Genomic DNA, 16507 nt, shown 5'->3' with positions numbered 1-16507 from the left:
CAAGTATTTAATAAATGTTTGTTGAATATTGAATGAATGGGGGGCAGCTAGGTGGTGCAGTGGATAAAGCACTGACCATGGATTCAGGAGGACCTGATTCAAATCCAGCCACAGACACTTGACATTTACTAGTTGTGTCACCTTGGGAAAGTCACTTAATCCTCAATGCCCTACAAAAAAAAGAAAAAAAAAAGAATATTGAATGAACAAATGTAGTGTATAAAGTACTATGTGGATTAATGAATTCAGTTTGATCAAGCTATAAACAAGCAGTTATTAAGCTTGATCTTGTGACCACTAGAATTGTTTATAGGCAATCCTGATTAAGGGGCTCTAGTCCATGCCAAACAATTTACCCTAACTCTTCATATATAATTCCCTCACCACAGACTCAAAATATTATTTACTTCATTCTAAAAAATGGGAAACTTTATCTTCTTCTGACAACTCATTTTAAAAAGTATATTTATTTTACTTTTTTCAATTCTATAATTGTAAGAATAGGTTTGTTTTTTTGTTTGTTTGTTTTTGTGAGGCAATTGGGGTTAAGTTACTTACCCAGGGTCACACAGCTAGTAAGTATCAAGTGTCTGAGGCCGGATTTGGACTCAGGTACTCCTGACTCCAGGGCCAGTTCTCTATCCCCTGCACCACCTAGCTGCCCTCATAAGAATAGTTTTTAACATTGGTTTTTATAAGATTTTTAGTTACAAATTTAGTTTCCAAATTTTTGTACTTTGTACAAAGTTCTCCTGGTTCTGTTCATCTCATTCAGCATCAGTTCTTAATGAGTCCTTCCAGGTTTCTTATTCCATTACATTCATATACCACGACTTGTTTAGCCATTCTCCAATTGATGGGCATCCCCTTGATTTCCAATTCTTTGCCACTACAAAGAGAGCTGCTATAAATATTCTTGTATATGTGGGCTCTTTTCCTTCTTGGATGTCTTTGGGATAAAGACCTAGCATTGGTATTGCTAGGTGAAATTGTATGAACAGTCCCATAGCCCTTTGGTCATAGTTCCAAATTGCTCTCCAGAATGGTTGGATCAGTTCACAGCTCCACCAACAATGCATTAGTGTTTCAATTTTTCCACAGCTTCTCCAACAATTATTATTTTCCTGTTTTGTCATATTAGTGAATTTGATAGGTGTCACATGGTACCTCAGAGTTGTTTTAATTTGCATTTCTCTAATCAATAGTTTTAGATTTAGAGCATTTTTTTCATATGGTAATAGTTTTTTTTTTTTTTTTAGTGAGGCAATTGGGGTTAAGTGACTTGCCTAGGTTCACACAGCTAGTAAGTGTTAAGTGTCTGAGGCCAGATTTGAGCTCAGGTACTCCTGACTCCAGGGCCGGTGCTCTATCCACTGCGCCATCTAGCTGCCCCCCATATGGTAATAGTTTTGATTTCTTCATCTGAAAACTGCCTGTTCATAACCTTTGACCATTTATTTCTCAATTGGGGAATGACTTGCATTCTTATAAATTTGATTTAGTTCCCTATATATTTCAGAAATGAGGCCTTTATCAGAAATACTGGCTGTAAAAATTGTTTCCCAGCTTTCTGCTTCTCTTCGAATTTTGGCTGCTTTGCTTCTGCTTGTACAAAACCTTTTTAATTTAATGTAATCAAAATCATCCATCTTGTATTTCATAATATTCCCTATCTCTTGTTTGGACCTAAATTGTTTTCTTCTCCATTAATTCTATATTTAATACTAGAAAAAAGGATTTATATACATAAAGTAAAACAGACAACACAACTGTGTGAAGCTATGAATAATGATTCCCTACTTCTTGCTTTTTTATTTTTCATTCTTCTAATTTATTTTTGTTTTTAACATTTTAAAAATTGTGATTTCCAAATTCTCTCACTCCCTTCAGTCCCTTATCTACCCATTAAGAAGGCAGGCAATATGATAGAAATTATTCTGTAAAATTATGCAAAACATATTTCCATATTAGCTATGAGGGGACAAAAAAAACAAGAAAAGTAAAGTGAAAACATTATACTTCCATTTGCATTTGGATTTCATCAGTTCTCTCTCTGGAAGTGGATAGAATTTTTCATCATGCGTCCTTCAGAATTGTTTTGGATCATTGTATTGCTGAGAATAGCTAAGTCATTCACATCGATCATTGTTACAATATTGCTGCTTCTGTGCATAAAGATTTCCTTGATCTGCTTACTTCATTCTTTGCATCAATTGATATAGGTCTCCCAAAGTTTTTCTAAAATCATTCCTCTCATCATTTCTTATAGCACATAATATTTTGTCACAATCATGTACTATAATTTGTTTAGCTACTTGAAAATTAATGGGCATCTGCTCAGTTTTTAATTCTTTGCCACCATAAAAAGAAATGCTAAAATTATGCTTGTACATATACAGACTCTTTATTTGATCTCTTTGGGATATAGATGTAATATTGCTGTTTCTGGGTCAAAGAATATACATAATTTTATAGCCTTTTGGACATAGTTCCAAATTATTCTCCAGAATTATTGGGTCAGTTTACAACTCCACCAATATTGCATCAGTGTCCCTATTCCACTTCCACTTCAGTACTTGTCGTGTTCCTTTTCTGACATGTTAGCCAATATAATAAGTGTGAGGTGGTACCCCAGAATTGTTTAGTTTGCATTTCTCTAATTAATAGTGATTTAGAAAACAGAGCTTCTTAAACTTTTTCCATTTGTGAACTCTTTTTGCCTGAGAAATTTTTACATGACCCCAGATATATAGGTATATAAAATAGGTATACAGGGAGCAGCTAGGTGGCACAGTGGATAGAGCTCTGGCCCTGGAGTCAGGAGTACCTGAGTTCAAATCTGGCATCAGACACTTAACACTTACTAGCTTTGTGACCCTGGGCAAGTCACTTAACCCTAATTGCCTCACTAAAAAAAAAAATAGGTATACATAACATTTTACTTTTTTCAACTTTTTTGTGAACCTCACCCCCTCATACAGTTATGGGTCACAATATGGAATGATGGCCCATAATTTAAGAACCTAAGGCTTAAAGCATTTTTTCATGTGACTATTGATAGATTTTATTTCTTCTGAAATCTATTTGTTCATATCCTTTCAGCATTTGTCACCTGGGAAATGACTCTTATTTTTATAAATTTGGTTCAGTTCTCTATAAATTTGAGAAATGAGGTCTTTCACAGAAAGCTTGTGATAACCTTTTTTTCTCATTGTCTGCTTTCCTTCCAATTTTTGAATGTATTAATTTTATTTATACAAAATCTTGAATTATATGTAATCATAATTATCCATCATACTTGCTGTGGTCCTATCAGTTGTTTGGTCATAAACTCTTCCCTTTTCCATTGATAGAACAGGTAAGATTATCTGTATATCTCCATATACCTTAAGTTATCACCCTTTATGTCTAAATCATGTAACCATTTTGACCTTATCTTGGTATACAGTGTGATATATTTCTTTATGCCAAGTTTTTGCCAAATTACTTTCCAGTTTTCCCAGAAATTTTTGTCAGGTAGTGAGTTCTTCCCCTCAGAGCTTGTATCTTTGGGTTCACCACACACTAGATTACTAAGATAGTTTTGGTAATTACTGCTTTGTAATATAGTTTGAAATTTGGTACTGCTAGACCACCTTGTTAACAATTTTTTTCATTGATTCCCTTGATATTCTTGAACTTTTGTTCTGCTAGATGGATTTTGTTGCTATTTTTGACCTCTATAAAATATTTATTTGGTAGTTTTATTGGTATGGCACTAAATTAATTTAGGCAAAATGGTCATTTTTATTACATTGGCTCAGTTTACACATGAGCAAATATTTCTCTAGTTGTTTATATTTATTTTTAATTTTATGAAAAACATCTTCCCATTTTGTTTATATAGTTCCTGGGTTTGTCTTAGCAATTAGATTCCAAAGTACTTTATATTTTCTTCACTTATTTCAAATGGAATTGCTCTTTCTATCTCTTGCTGTTAAGTATTGTGAGTGGTATATAGAAATGCTAATGATTATGTGAGTTTGTTTTATATCCTGCACCTTTATTAAGTTGTTAAGTATTTCAATTAGTTTCCACGCTGGTTCCCTAGAGTTATCTAAGTATACCATACTTAGAGTTCTCTAAGTATATAATCTACAAAGAATGATAATTTTGTTTCTTTATTGCCTGTCTTTATTCCTTCAATTTCTTTTTCTTGTCTTATTGAGATTTCTTGCTTTTAAAGAAAACTTGTAATAAATATAAACTTATTATTATTTTTTGTTTTTTTTTTAGTAAGGCAATTGGGGTTAAGTGACTTGCCCAGGGTCACACAGCTAGTAAGTGTTAAGTGTCTGAGGCCGGATTTGAACTCAGGTACTCCTGAATCCAGGGCCGGTGCTCTATCCACTGTGCCATCTAGCTGCCCCCTATAAACTTATTTTTGAAACTTTTCTGCTTGCCTGTTTCCTTCTATGTCTCCTTTACTCATTTCTGCATTTTAAAATATGTTTCAGTTGCTCTGTTCTTTATATCTTTTCTCCTTTTATTTTTGGCCATCACCATCACTTTCATGCCTGCTCTCTTCTTCTTCCTACAGCATTAAAAACTGGAAAGAAAAACAACAGCAATTTTGTAACACAAACCCAGTCAAGCAAAGCAAATCACAACAGTGACCATGTTAGGAAGTTGGCAACATGATTAATCATAACTCTTCCAGACATGTGGCTTGTTTTTGTTTTTATCAGAATCTACAAGTCTTTCAAAGCTACTTTTCTTTACAATATCGTTGTTATTTTATTAATTTTTCTCTTAATTTTATTCACTTTCCTTCCATATCTGTTTCTACTTCTCAGGATTCTCTGAAATTCTCTTTTGTCATTTCTTTCAGTGCAATAGTATTTCTTTATATTCATATATCACAGTTTATTCATCCATTCCCCAACTGATGGATATTCTCCTCATTTCTAATTCTTTTCCCTTTTCTCTTTAACCTAGGATGAGGAAGCTCGATTTATTTGTGATGACAAACTCCCTCCTCAGGATTATATTTTTTCTTAACTTCCCCTCTTTCTCCCCCTAATTGTTTTCATGTTAAGTTAGAAGTATTTCTACAACAAACTCTTCAAATGAAAAATATAGAAATCCACATATTTGCATATCACCTTTACGCAGGAGTCAAGTTAATCTTTTCTTTAATATTTTAATTTTAACATATGTGCTGCTGAAATAAGCACATCAACTCACAATTATGTAGTACTTTTAAGGGTTTACAAAGGGAAACAACTCCATGAGATAGCTAGTACACAAATTCTAATTCCTATTTTATGGATGAAGAAACTGAGACTCAGTGGCATTAAGCACCTTAATTTTGGACATCAAAATTCTTTAACAATTGTCTGAAAACTGGTGTTTTGGATATCCTTTAAAAGTGCTTAGCAACTTTTCTTAATAATTTGCTTAATAAGGAGGCTCAGAATTTAATGTTTTGTAAAAAGAAGCCGAACAACTCTTGTATTGCTATCTACTGCTACGCTCTGTTTCATCTTAAACAGAAAACAATTAAGTACAGCATAGAAGTGCAATGTATCTTGCATTTACTTACATGTAAGATACCATTTAGGACTGGGCAATATAAGTGAACAGGGATAGGATGATAGGAATAGCCTAGCTCACTTAATTGCTAATGCATATTTGCAAGGTAAGCATTGTTTCCTGCAAAGAAGCAGCTGGTGTCTAGACTTGAAAAAGGCAATCACCCCCCCACCCACCATTTATGGAGCTTTCATCTAATATGGTGTTCTGTTATAGTAATAGCCCCAGCACAGATCTCCCCACTACTGAGTAGAGAGTTGGCAAATATCCAGCTCGTTTTGTGCTTTGAAGACAGCTTATTCTGATTATTCTACTCAAAAGGGAGAAAGTACAGGCCGGTTTCATGTTTTTAGATTGATCATCATCAGCCAAAGCTGAAAACATATATTGAGACCTTCCATAAGTGTGGAAATGTCTTGGGAAAGGTATAATGCAGTGGAGAGAAATTTAGTTGATTAGGTTGCCACAATGGGACCTCTCTAGAATAGCATGTTAAGAAGTCAACTTGGAGATAAAAGATAATATTATTTGTCTTTATTAGGTGGGGATATTTTACTTTCAATTCATTTCAAGAAACATAAATCAGACACCTATGTGTACTCTGCATTAGGTGCTTACCTCCTATAAATTAGCTCATGGAACAAAATGATATAGAAGACCAATTTAGCGTCCTTGACCTTTTTTATTTTTTCTAAGAACAGACAAGAATATTTCAGTGTAATAGTTTTTATAACCCTACTTATTTTATACATCTAAGAACATTATTAGAAGAGGTCCATAGGCTTTACCAGATTGCCAAAGGGATTCAACACACACACTTACGTACACACATACACACATATGCACACACAGAATGTCAGCCTGTTGATAAATATTTATTAAGTGCCTACTATGTGCCAGGTACTATACTAGGAGCTGGGGATACAAGAAAGGCAAAAGACAGTCATTGTTCTCAAGAAGCTCTAATGTAGGTAGACAGTAAAGAAACAACTATATTCAAATAAGTTATATACAAGATAAAGTGGAAACAGTCAACATAGGGAAGACAATAGAATTAAGGGGAACTAGAAGGGGTTCCTGTAGAAGATGGGATATGGTTGTTGTTGTGGTGGTGGTTGTTGTTCTTGTCATTTGTCTTTCATTCACAAAGAGGACCATGACATCAGAGTAATGTCATGACTTGTACTGAATTGTGTTTAAGTGAGGGAAGGATGTGCAAGGTCACCAACCTCAATCTCTCCTCCAGAACCATTAAGATCCAGTGGAAAAATACACACAAATATTTATATCTATGTTTATGTTTATTTACATATCTGGATGAATGGAGATGGCCCTGGATTTTTTAAGGCAAATGAGCTTAAGTGAGTTGCCCAGGGTCACATAGCTAGTATGTGTCTGAGGAGAGATTTGAGCTCAGGTCCTCCCAACTTCAGGGCCAGTGTTCTATCCACTGTGCCACCTATGTGCCCAGAAGATGGGATATTAGCTGGACCTTGAAGGAAGCCAAGGAAGCAAAGAGGAGGAGATGAGGAGGTATGGCAGATGGCTAGTGGAAATGTACAAAATTTCAAGATGGAATATATTGTTGAACAGCTAGAAGACCAACATCACTAGATTCATGACTATGTGGAAGGAAATGTAAGGTATAAGAAAAGTAGGAATGTAGAGGGGTAGATTATGAAAGGCTTTAAATGTCAGGCAGATGATTTTACATTTGATTCTGGAGGTGATAGGGAACCACTTAAGTTTACTGAATAAGGGGTATATGTACACATGTGCCAATTCTAAACTTTTGGAAGATTGATGATAGCTGAATGGAGGATGGAGTGGAATGGGAAGAAACTTGTGGAAGGGAGACCAACCATCAGACCATTTCAACAGTCCAGACAAGAAACAACGAGGCCTTGCACCAATGTGGTGGCAGTGTAGGAAGAGGGAAACAGGTGGATTCAAGAGATGTTATTAAAGCAAAATTGACAGGTCTTGACAACAGATTGGGCAAGAAACACAAATGTTTAATAGCTTCTAATATAGAGAAACAAAAAGTTCTTGATTGAAGAAAGAAATTGGAGGGCATAACTAGAACCTTGGACATTGTAGAGAAGCTGACTGAAATAAGCGTGAAAACAAAATCTTCCTAACAACTAAAGTTCTCCAAAAATGAGATGGATTACTTTGGAAAGTAGTGAGTTGTTTCTTTCTTAAAACATTCAAACAAAGGCTATGTGAACATTTGGCAGGGATAAATGTTGAGGGCATTTATGCTTTTATAGGATACTTTCTGAGACCACTGATTGTATAAAATTCCATGAGGCTGAAATTCTGTTGCATTTAGTCATAAATTCCATCACAATGTAAAGTTCTCTCCCCCTTTTGGAGGGAGGGGAAGAGGAGGAAGAGGAGGAGGAGAGCCTTAAGTCATATATTTTGGACTTTAGATAATCTAAATGGCTAATTCCTTTTTTTCCTTGACCACTTGTAAACTTAGCCAAGAGTATATAAAACCTAATCTCTTAAAAAAACATAGCATTATTACTTCAAATTATAGCCAGGTATCAAATACAGATACCTCTTATTCATCCACTTAGTAGTTTAACTTCTATAAATTTAAAATATTGCACCTATATAAAGGTTACAAATTTAATTGTATACTTAATGTTTTTACATGAGTACTTTCTTGATTTTTCCCCTTTTCTCTTTAACCTAGATCCCTTTGCAGTAAAAATCGGGTAGTATAACAATAGATTTTATTTGAATAGTTTCCCCCATCCCCTCGCCCATTTTAGCCCCATAGACTTGGAAATAATTTCATATATATTATCTGCACAGAAATTCTTTGAGGTAGTCAGATCAAGCACTCATGCCCATTTTACAGAACAGGAAAGTGAGGTCCAGGTAATTTAAATAACTTGATCAGAGTAACATGTGTAGACACTCAGAACTGACTGTAGAATACTGGAGAGCACCAACAGTTATCACTTGACCTCTATTTGAATAACATGGTTCTGAAGAAAAAGATGCTGCCTGGAATGTCTTTGAAATCACAAATATGGAACTTGTTAAAATGTGTTTAAGACACCTGAATCACTGAACTCAGGAATTAAAATACTTTTCCACTGGGATGTACATTTTGTAACTCTATTTGCCGTGTGAAAATTATATGGGACTGAGCAGTAGCAGTTGTAGAGAAATTCCCAAAGGTAGCAGGGGTATATGCCTGTCTTGTTACTTTTCTTAAATTGTGTCTCTGTTGGAAAACTATGTAATTGAAAATGATTATGCCACTCTTTCCACATATTAGGGGAAATAACTAATCTTTTAATATATTTAATTACTAAATTACCAGGCTACACTACACTAGGTATTCTTACCATGTTCTTCTTCTTTTCTTTCTTTCTTTCTTTCTTTCTTTCTTTCTTTCTTTCTTTCTTTCTTTCTTTCTTTCTTTCTTTCTTTCTTTCTTTCTTTCTTTCTTTCTTTTATGGGGGGGTTAAGTGACTTGCCCAGGGTCACACAGCTAGTAAGTGTCAAGTGTCTGAGGCCGGACTTGAACTCAGCTCCTCCTGAATCCAGGGCCGGTGCTTTATCCACTGTGCCATGTAGCTGCCCCCCTTCCCATGTTCTTAACCACCACTTTTTCTGTCAAAGAAGGATTAAAATATTTTCTGTCCTAAAGGTCCCAGAGACTAATGTAGCTAATTACTTAAGGCATTATGTTATGTATCTGAAAGCTGCAGCCGAAATTAAGGATGAGACAAAGGTGTTTCTAAATCCTATAGTCTAACATATCAGCATGACTATATTAGTGATTATTCTGAGGGAAGATTGTGTGTTATGTGAATTAAATATAGTTGATAAAATATATCTTTACTATATCTAGATTTTACCTATTTACTTTTATTTAAAAACAGCAACAAATCTTGCTCATTGTGGTTTATTATGGAAATATTTTACTGCTTCCCCCCTTTTCTTTCTTAGTAATAATAAAAAGGTATCTCTCCCTCAACCTTCTCAAATTATAAATCACTGATATGTATATAATATTTTAAGCAAAGCAAGTTCAGTGTATTTTTTCACTTGCTTTCATATACTATTTCATTTGATTCTCACAAAAACTTGAGAGACAGATGCTATTGTTATCATCACTCTACATATACGGAAACTGAATCAGACAAAGGGTAAATGACTTGCCTGAAGACATGTAGTGTCTGAGTCAGAATCTGAAACTAGGTCTGCCTGTCTCCAATTAACTTCTCAAAGAGATACACTGTCACATGATGGCAGTATGGCACACTGGATACCATGCAGGTTCAGAAATCAGGAAAACTTGGGCTGGAATCTTGTTTTTAACTCTTAACTCTACAGTACTGGGGAAGTTCCTTAATCTTCCTTAGTCCCAGCTTCCTCTTTAATAAAATGAGGATAACAATAGCAAATATTTTCCAGGGTTGTTGTGAGGATCACAGATAATTTGGACACAGTGTCATGAGGGCCTGAGTTCAAATCCTGTCTCAAATACTTATTGGGTCCTCTCCTCTTCTTTCTCTATACTACATTACTTGATAATTTCATAGATTTCGTTATGCTGATGATTCTCAAATCCATTTATCTAGCCCTAACCATTTTTATCTTTAGTCTTGCATTTACAACTTCCTGTTAGACATCTCAAACTGTGTGCCGAGTAGCAACTTAAACATAACCTGTCCCAAACTGAATTCATTGTTTTTCTCTCCAAGCTCTCCTATCTTCCAAACTTTTCTATTACTGACAAGAGCACTATAGTGATCCAGGTATTCCAGTCTACAACCTAAATTCCTTACTATCTCTCACCCCTCCCCCCCCCCATGCAATTTATTGCCAAGGCTATTGATTTCAGCTGTGTAACATTTCTAGAATATGCCCTATTTTTTTGATACTGCTATCATCTTGGTGCAGGCCTTCATCTCCTCACACCTGAACTATTATGATAGCTTGCTGCTTGGTCTGTATGGCACGTCTCTCCTTACTCCAGTCCCTCTTCCACTGAGTTGTCAAAGTGATTTTTCTAAAGTTCAAATCTGACCAAGTCACTCCCTCTACTCAATAACTGTTTTTGGCTCCCTGTCACCTTCAGGATCTTCTGTTTAGCACTAAAAATTCTCATAACCTCCTTCTTTCCCTCCCTAAAATTTTCCAGTACTCTTACACTTTATGCCCAACGCCCCCTCTGCATATTCTTCAATTCAATTACAATGATCTTCTTCTTGTTTCCTAAACAAGATACTCCTTGACTCTCGGCGTTTTCTTCTGCTATTGTCCATGTCCAGAATTGTCTTCCTCCTCCTCTCTGCCTCTTTCCTTCCTTGGATTCCTTCAAATCTCAGCTAAAATTCCACCTTTTATAGGGAACCTTTCTAATCATCTTTAATTCTAGCACCTTCCTAATGTTGATTATTTCATGTATATTTTTTGTTGTTCAGTCATTTCAGTCCTGTCAAGGCTCAGTGGTGCCATTTTGGGGATTTCTTAACAAAGATGTTGGGAGTAGTTTGCATTTAGATCTCCAGCTCATTTTACAGATGAGGAATTAAGGCAGACAGGTTAAATGACTTGCCCAGGAACACACAGCTAGTAAGTGTGTGAGACTGGATTTGAATGAATGAAGAGGTCTTCCTGATTCCAAACCCAGTGCTGTGCCACCTAGCTACCACATACTTTACTTGTATACAGCTCATTTTTATAAGGTTGTTTGCATGGTGTCTACTTCATTAGTTTATAAGTTCTTCAAAAGTAGAGAATATATTTTACCTTTCTTTGTATTCTGGAACATAATAGGTACTTAATAAATGCTTACTAACTGCCTGACTACTAGCTGTGTGATACAGGCAAGTCATTTAGCCTCATTCCACCTTAGTCTCCTCATCTGTAATATAGAGATAACAATGACACCTTAATATAGAGATAACAATGACACCTATCTCATAAAGTTATTATGAGGATAAGAAGAGATAAAACATGTAAAATGTTTTGCAAACTTTTAAGCACTGTAAAACGGTAACAAATTTTAGTAATATTTGCTATAATTTACATAAAGTCTTTTGTAACCTTAAAAAATAAAAGTACATTATTACAATTATTGAAGTAAGGATCCTTCCCTTTCTACCCTGCAGAAATACCAATCACAAAATCATCAAAACACTGGTGTTGCTTTCTTTTGCTATTACATATATTATTCAAAAGTTGGCCATTTATTCTGAAGGATACAAACTTCAAATTAAGTCAAACATCAGTATGAGAGTGAATTCAATCTGGCTGTCTAGTATGAAAATCTTGAGATTTCATTCATAAAAAATAGGACACAAACATTAAAGCTCACCAAGTAGAATTTTGGCCACGCCAACAGAAACTATGTTGGGAGGGCTTCTATGTAACATTATGATGTGCCTAGTATGATTTTTGCTTTTATCTAATTAAAACAATTTGAAATTGCTATTGTATTTTTTGAGTGAGCTCAGAAGGCAAAATACTTTGGAAATTGTAGGTCAGTGGTGTGCCTAGAGAACTACCTCATGCAATAATCTAATCATTCATTCAATCAGTCAGTCACTTTATTCATTCTAGAAACAAAATATTTAATCCTCCTCTAAGACCTTAGTTTTGCACACTCATTGGGTAACATGACAGGATGCTGGCCAGACACATTATGACATTAGATGCTCTCCTTCAAATTGTTGGCTTGTTTGGGAAGATACTTTCATTTTCTTCCCCTTTCCTGGCGCTCTACCATAAAGAGAGTCAAATATCTAACTAACTCCCCAGTTTGGCTTCAGGAGATAGCTTATAGGCATGCACACATTTCATGGCAAAAACTGAGAGTCCAACAAAAATATGTCAATTGTGCAATAAGCTTGGATATGTAGCCTTGCCAATGTGAAATGCCATCTATGATGTTTCATTTACTGCAGGATTGTAAAATCTACAAATTTATCCTCTTATTTGCACAAATCCTTTTTAAAATCTTTGTCAAAGAACAAATCCTGAATTTCAGAATGTACGTTTAAGTATGTTGGGGAGATAGCATGAATTACTGGACTTGAAGTCAAGGAGACTCAGATTTGAATACTACCCAAGATATTTATTCGTCATATGGTACTAAGCAAGTGGATTAATCTCTCCTAGTCACAGTTTCCTCATTTTTAAAATGGGTATAATACCTGTAGATGTTACCTCACAGGTTTGTGATCAAATGTGATGATTTAGAAAAAAAACTGTCTGAGAGGTTTAAGTGATTTACTGAGGGTCACAGAGGTAGCTGTCTGATAAAGGATTCAAATTCAGGTCTTCATGACTCCAGGTTCATCACTCTTTCCTCTGTACCACATAGCTACTTCTAGAGCTTTATAAACCTTGAAGAGTCATATAAATCTGTTCTTGTTATTTCTTTCTTTCTTCTTTTTTTCTATCTTTCCTTTCCTTTTCTTTCTTTTTCTTCTCTTTCTCCTCCTTCTTCCACTTTTCTACTTTATCTTCTTCCTCCTCCTCCTTTTCTTCTTCTTCCATTAATAAGACACTCCATCTCTTGGCTCGCTCTCTCTCCCTCCCTCCCTCTCTCTCTCTCTCTCTCTCTCTTTTGGCTATCCCCATGTCTGGAAAGCTCCTTCTCTTCTGATCAAACTACTGACCTTTCTAGCTTCCTTTAAGTCCCAACTAAAATCTCATATTCAACAAAATGTCATAACTAACACCTCTTAATTCCAGTGGTTTCCCTCATTTATTTCCTAACTCTGCAGCATATAGTTTGCTTCTTACACATTTGCTTGCATATTGTGTCCTTCACTAATTTGTAAGCTCCTTGAGGTCAGAGACTATCTTTTGTCTCTTTGTATCCCCAATGTCTGACACATGGTGATCATTTAATGAATGTTTATTGAATTGTATCAAATTATATTGAGATCTCCACCTAATGACAGAAGAGATTCAGAGCAAAGTTATTTAAGGTTCAACAAAGCATTGAAACTTTTTCATGCTCCTCTGAACTGAATCTGAACTTTAGATTTTTAGTAATTTCATTCATGGAGAGAATGGCAATTTAGGAAAAGATGACGAAGGGGCAGCCTGCAAAGTGTGTTGGGATTTCAAATACGGAGTTTTATGGGAGATTTGATATTGTCTGGGTCTGCCTTAAAAACAAACAAACCAACAAGCCTGTGAGCACACTGTAGAAGGGGCTTTGTGTACCTACCCTTTATATAAGATGAGACTGTCATATGTAGAAACACGGAGAATTCTGAAGACTGCCTTTGGAGACAAAGACCCTTGGAGGAGAGACATGTTGTCAATAACAATCTATAAGCTGTAAAAAAATAAATTTGTATGAAAAGAGGCGACTTCCAGCTAGCTATTTGGAGACTGATGTTTGTGACTTATACAGATCCTTTGCTTTTCTTCTTGCTTCTGCCTTGTCCTTTTGCTACTCTAATTAGCCTTTCCACCAGCAAAGGTGGGTGATTGGGATATATTATGAGATGAAGATCATATCAGTTAATTTTGCTTCTTTTGAGATAGAAAAAGATGTTGAAGTATTGTTTCAAATGAGGCTGTAGGTATAATCCATTCATTTCTATCACCTATACTTTGGCTGTCCTCCATAGCTTTTCAGTCCTCCAGAGCCACAAATAATCCAAGCTGGGCCATAAATAAAATTCCTCCTAGGGAAATGTACTTCTCCCTTTTCAGCCCACCTGCTCATGCTGTCATGGAATTTCTCCTTTGCCTGAACTGAGCTTTACACAGTCATACCTCTCATAAAAGGTGGTGGTGGTTGGGAGTAGGGTGTTGGGGGAAGGGGTACTGTTGTGAAATAACAAGAGGGAATATTTAATGGGTCTGACTTAAAGAAATGTGGCCAGATGATTTTGGCCAGTTGGGGTCAGTTAAGCCTCCCCTGACACAAACCATTAGTAATATTTTCCATGGACTAATCACAACAATGGAAAATCTGCCACATCTGGTTGTACCTCTAATACCTATGCAGCTTGTCATGATTTCTAAGATCTTGATATGAAACAGCACCATGGCACTGAGTGATAGACTGCTAGTGAGGAAAGAAGGGGCTCTTGTTCCAGATCAGGGAAGAGTTGGCTATTCCTATTTCCCTTCTATTCTTCTCTCTGATCCATTTTGTTAGATTATTTCATCTTGATCCAAAGGGATTTGTGTTGTGTGTGTGTGTTTTTCTCCACTCCTTTCCTTGTCCTTAAAGCAATCAGTACCAAACCTCCAGGAAAAGCCATCTCATATCACTTGTGGGCAGCACATTTTCCCACTTAAGAGTTATGGTTGGCTAGATAAGCTCTTTTGAAGGCTGAGAAAACAGTCCTGGAAGATTGATGATTCCAAGAAACCTTCACTGACTTAAAGAGCTCATTCTCTCCTTACTTTTTCTTTATGACTTCAAAGATTTATGAAGGCTACGTTGAGCACAGAATAATTGTCCCAAAGCCACATCTTTGACGTTAATATTGAGGAAGGATATTATAAAGCACCTATCAATGATGCAAACTAATGGATTACTTCAATCAAATAGTTTTTTTTTTATGGGCTATGGGAATTGAGACAGTATGTCCTACTTAATTACTGTTATCTAAATAGTGACATCAACAGTTAATATCACATTAGTATACTGCTAGCTGAAGACTAAATTGAAACTAGTGGAGGTTCAAAGAACCAGATTCTTTTCCTGATTTTATGACTAAATATCTATGTAACTTTTGTAAAATCATTTATGCCTTTTTTTCCTCATCTGTTAAATAGGAATACTAATGCCTATCTCAGTGGAGTATTAAATGACTACTGATTGCTAGGGATAAAAAGTCTTCAAATATGCAAAATTCATTCAACTGCAAAGAATGATTATTGTTATAATTATTTTCATACTCATCATAATTAGATTGTTAATTTCCTGAGAACAGGGTTTTTTTCTTTCTTTCTTCACATTCCCAACATTTAGCATAATGGTCATAAAAATCAGACTCTTAAATATTTTTGACATCATCATCACCCTCAATGTCATCATCATATTCATCTTCATCATCAGAAAGCAGCATGGACTTTGAGTCAGAAGACCTAGGTTAAAATCCTAACTTGAATTTGCCAGCTATGGTGAACTGTAAAATGCCCTTAATCTTCAATGTACTCATCTGTTAAATGAGATGATCATCTTCATGGTGCCAACATTGCATAATTATGAATGAAAGGTTTTTGAAAGTTGGAAGCATGATATAAATGTTAAGTTATGAACATCACTGCCTCTTGCAGCCCACAGTGGCTAATTGGAAAAAAAAGCAAATTTCTTCTTTCTGTCTCAGACCTAACTCACCTACTACTTCAAGGAAGATAAACCATTCTATTTAAAGATTACTTTGGAGTAACCCTCTCTTTGGGGGAAACAACACAATGATATCATAGGATCAAGAGTTGAAAGAGACCTTAGGAATCACTTAAACTAAGTTTTGTTTTGTTTAAAGGAAAAGAAACTGAGACCTGATGAGGTCAAGCAACTTACTTCATATCGAGGGGGCAGTTAGTAGCCCGAGTTCTCTGCCCCAAATCCATTGTACTTTTATCTATGATATGTTTTTCTTGCCTGTTGGACCTTGATGGTTTTCTAGAAAATTATTTTTCCCCATCAGTCTGTTACCCCCTTTCTTCTGGCCCCCCAGTGACAAGGAAAGGATTTCCTGAGACTTTTTTGTTACTGGCTTTACTGATTATCTATGGAAAAATAATGAAAAGACTCTAGGGAGAAAAATCCTCTAGATTGATATAATTACATATGCTTTGTGATTGAAGGCAAAACAATAGCATTTACTATCATGCTACATATACTAATATCTGATTCGCTACAACACAAGTAGGTTGCATTGCTAATAGCAAACCATTTGATTAGATAATA

At 35.5% G+C, this 16507-nt stretch overlaps 1 non-coding gene across 1 annotated transcript; it reads right to left on the bottom strand.

The window, feature by feature from the left end:
- Positions 1 to 5111: 5111 nt before the first annotated feature.
- On the bottom strand, positions 5112 to 5216 carry LOC122727041. Its single transcript, XR_006353014.1, has one exon. It is a non-coding gene; the product is annotated as a U6 spliceosomal RNA (small nuclear RNA).
- Between the last annotated feature and the right edge of the window lie 11291 nt (positions 5217 to 16507).

Source organism: Dromiciops gliroides, chromosome 4, assembly GCF_019393635.1.
Source record: "Dromiciops gliroides isolate mDroGli1 chromosome 4, mDroGli1.pri, whole genome shotgun sequence".
Lineage (NCBI taxonomy): Eukaryota > Metazoa > Chordata > Mammalia > Microbiotheria > Microbiotheriidae > Dromiciops > Dromiciops gliroides.
The sequence above is the reverse complement of the archived record's forward strand: the minus strand, read 5'-3'. Positions and strand labels throughout refer to the sequence as shown.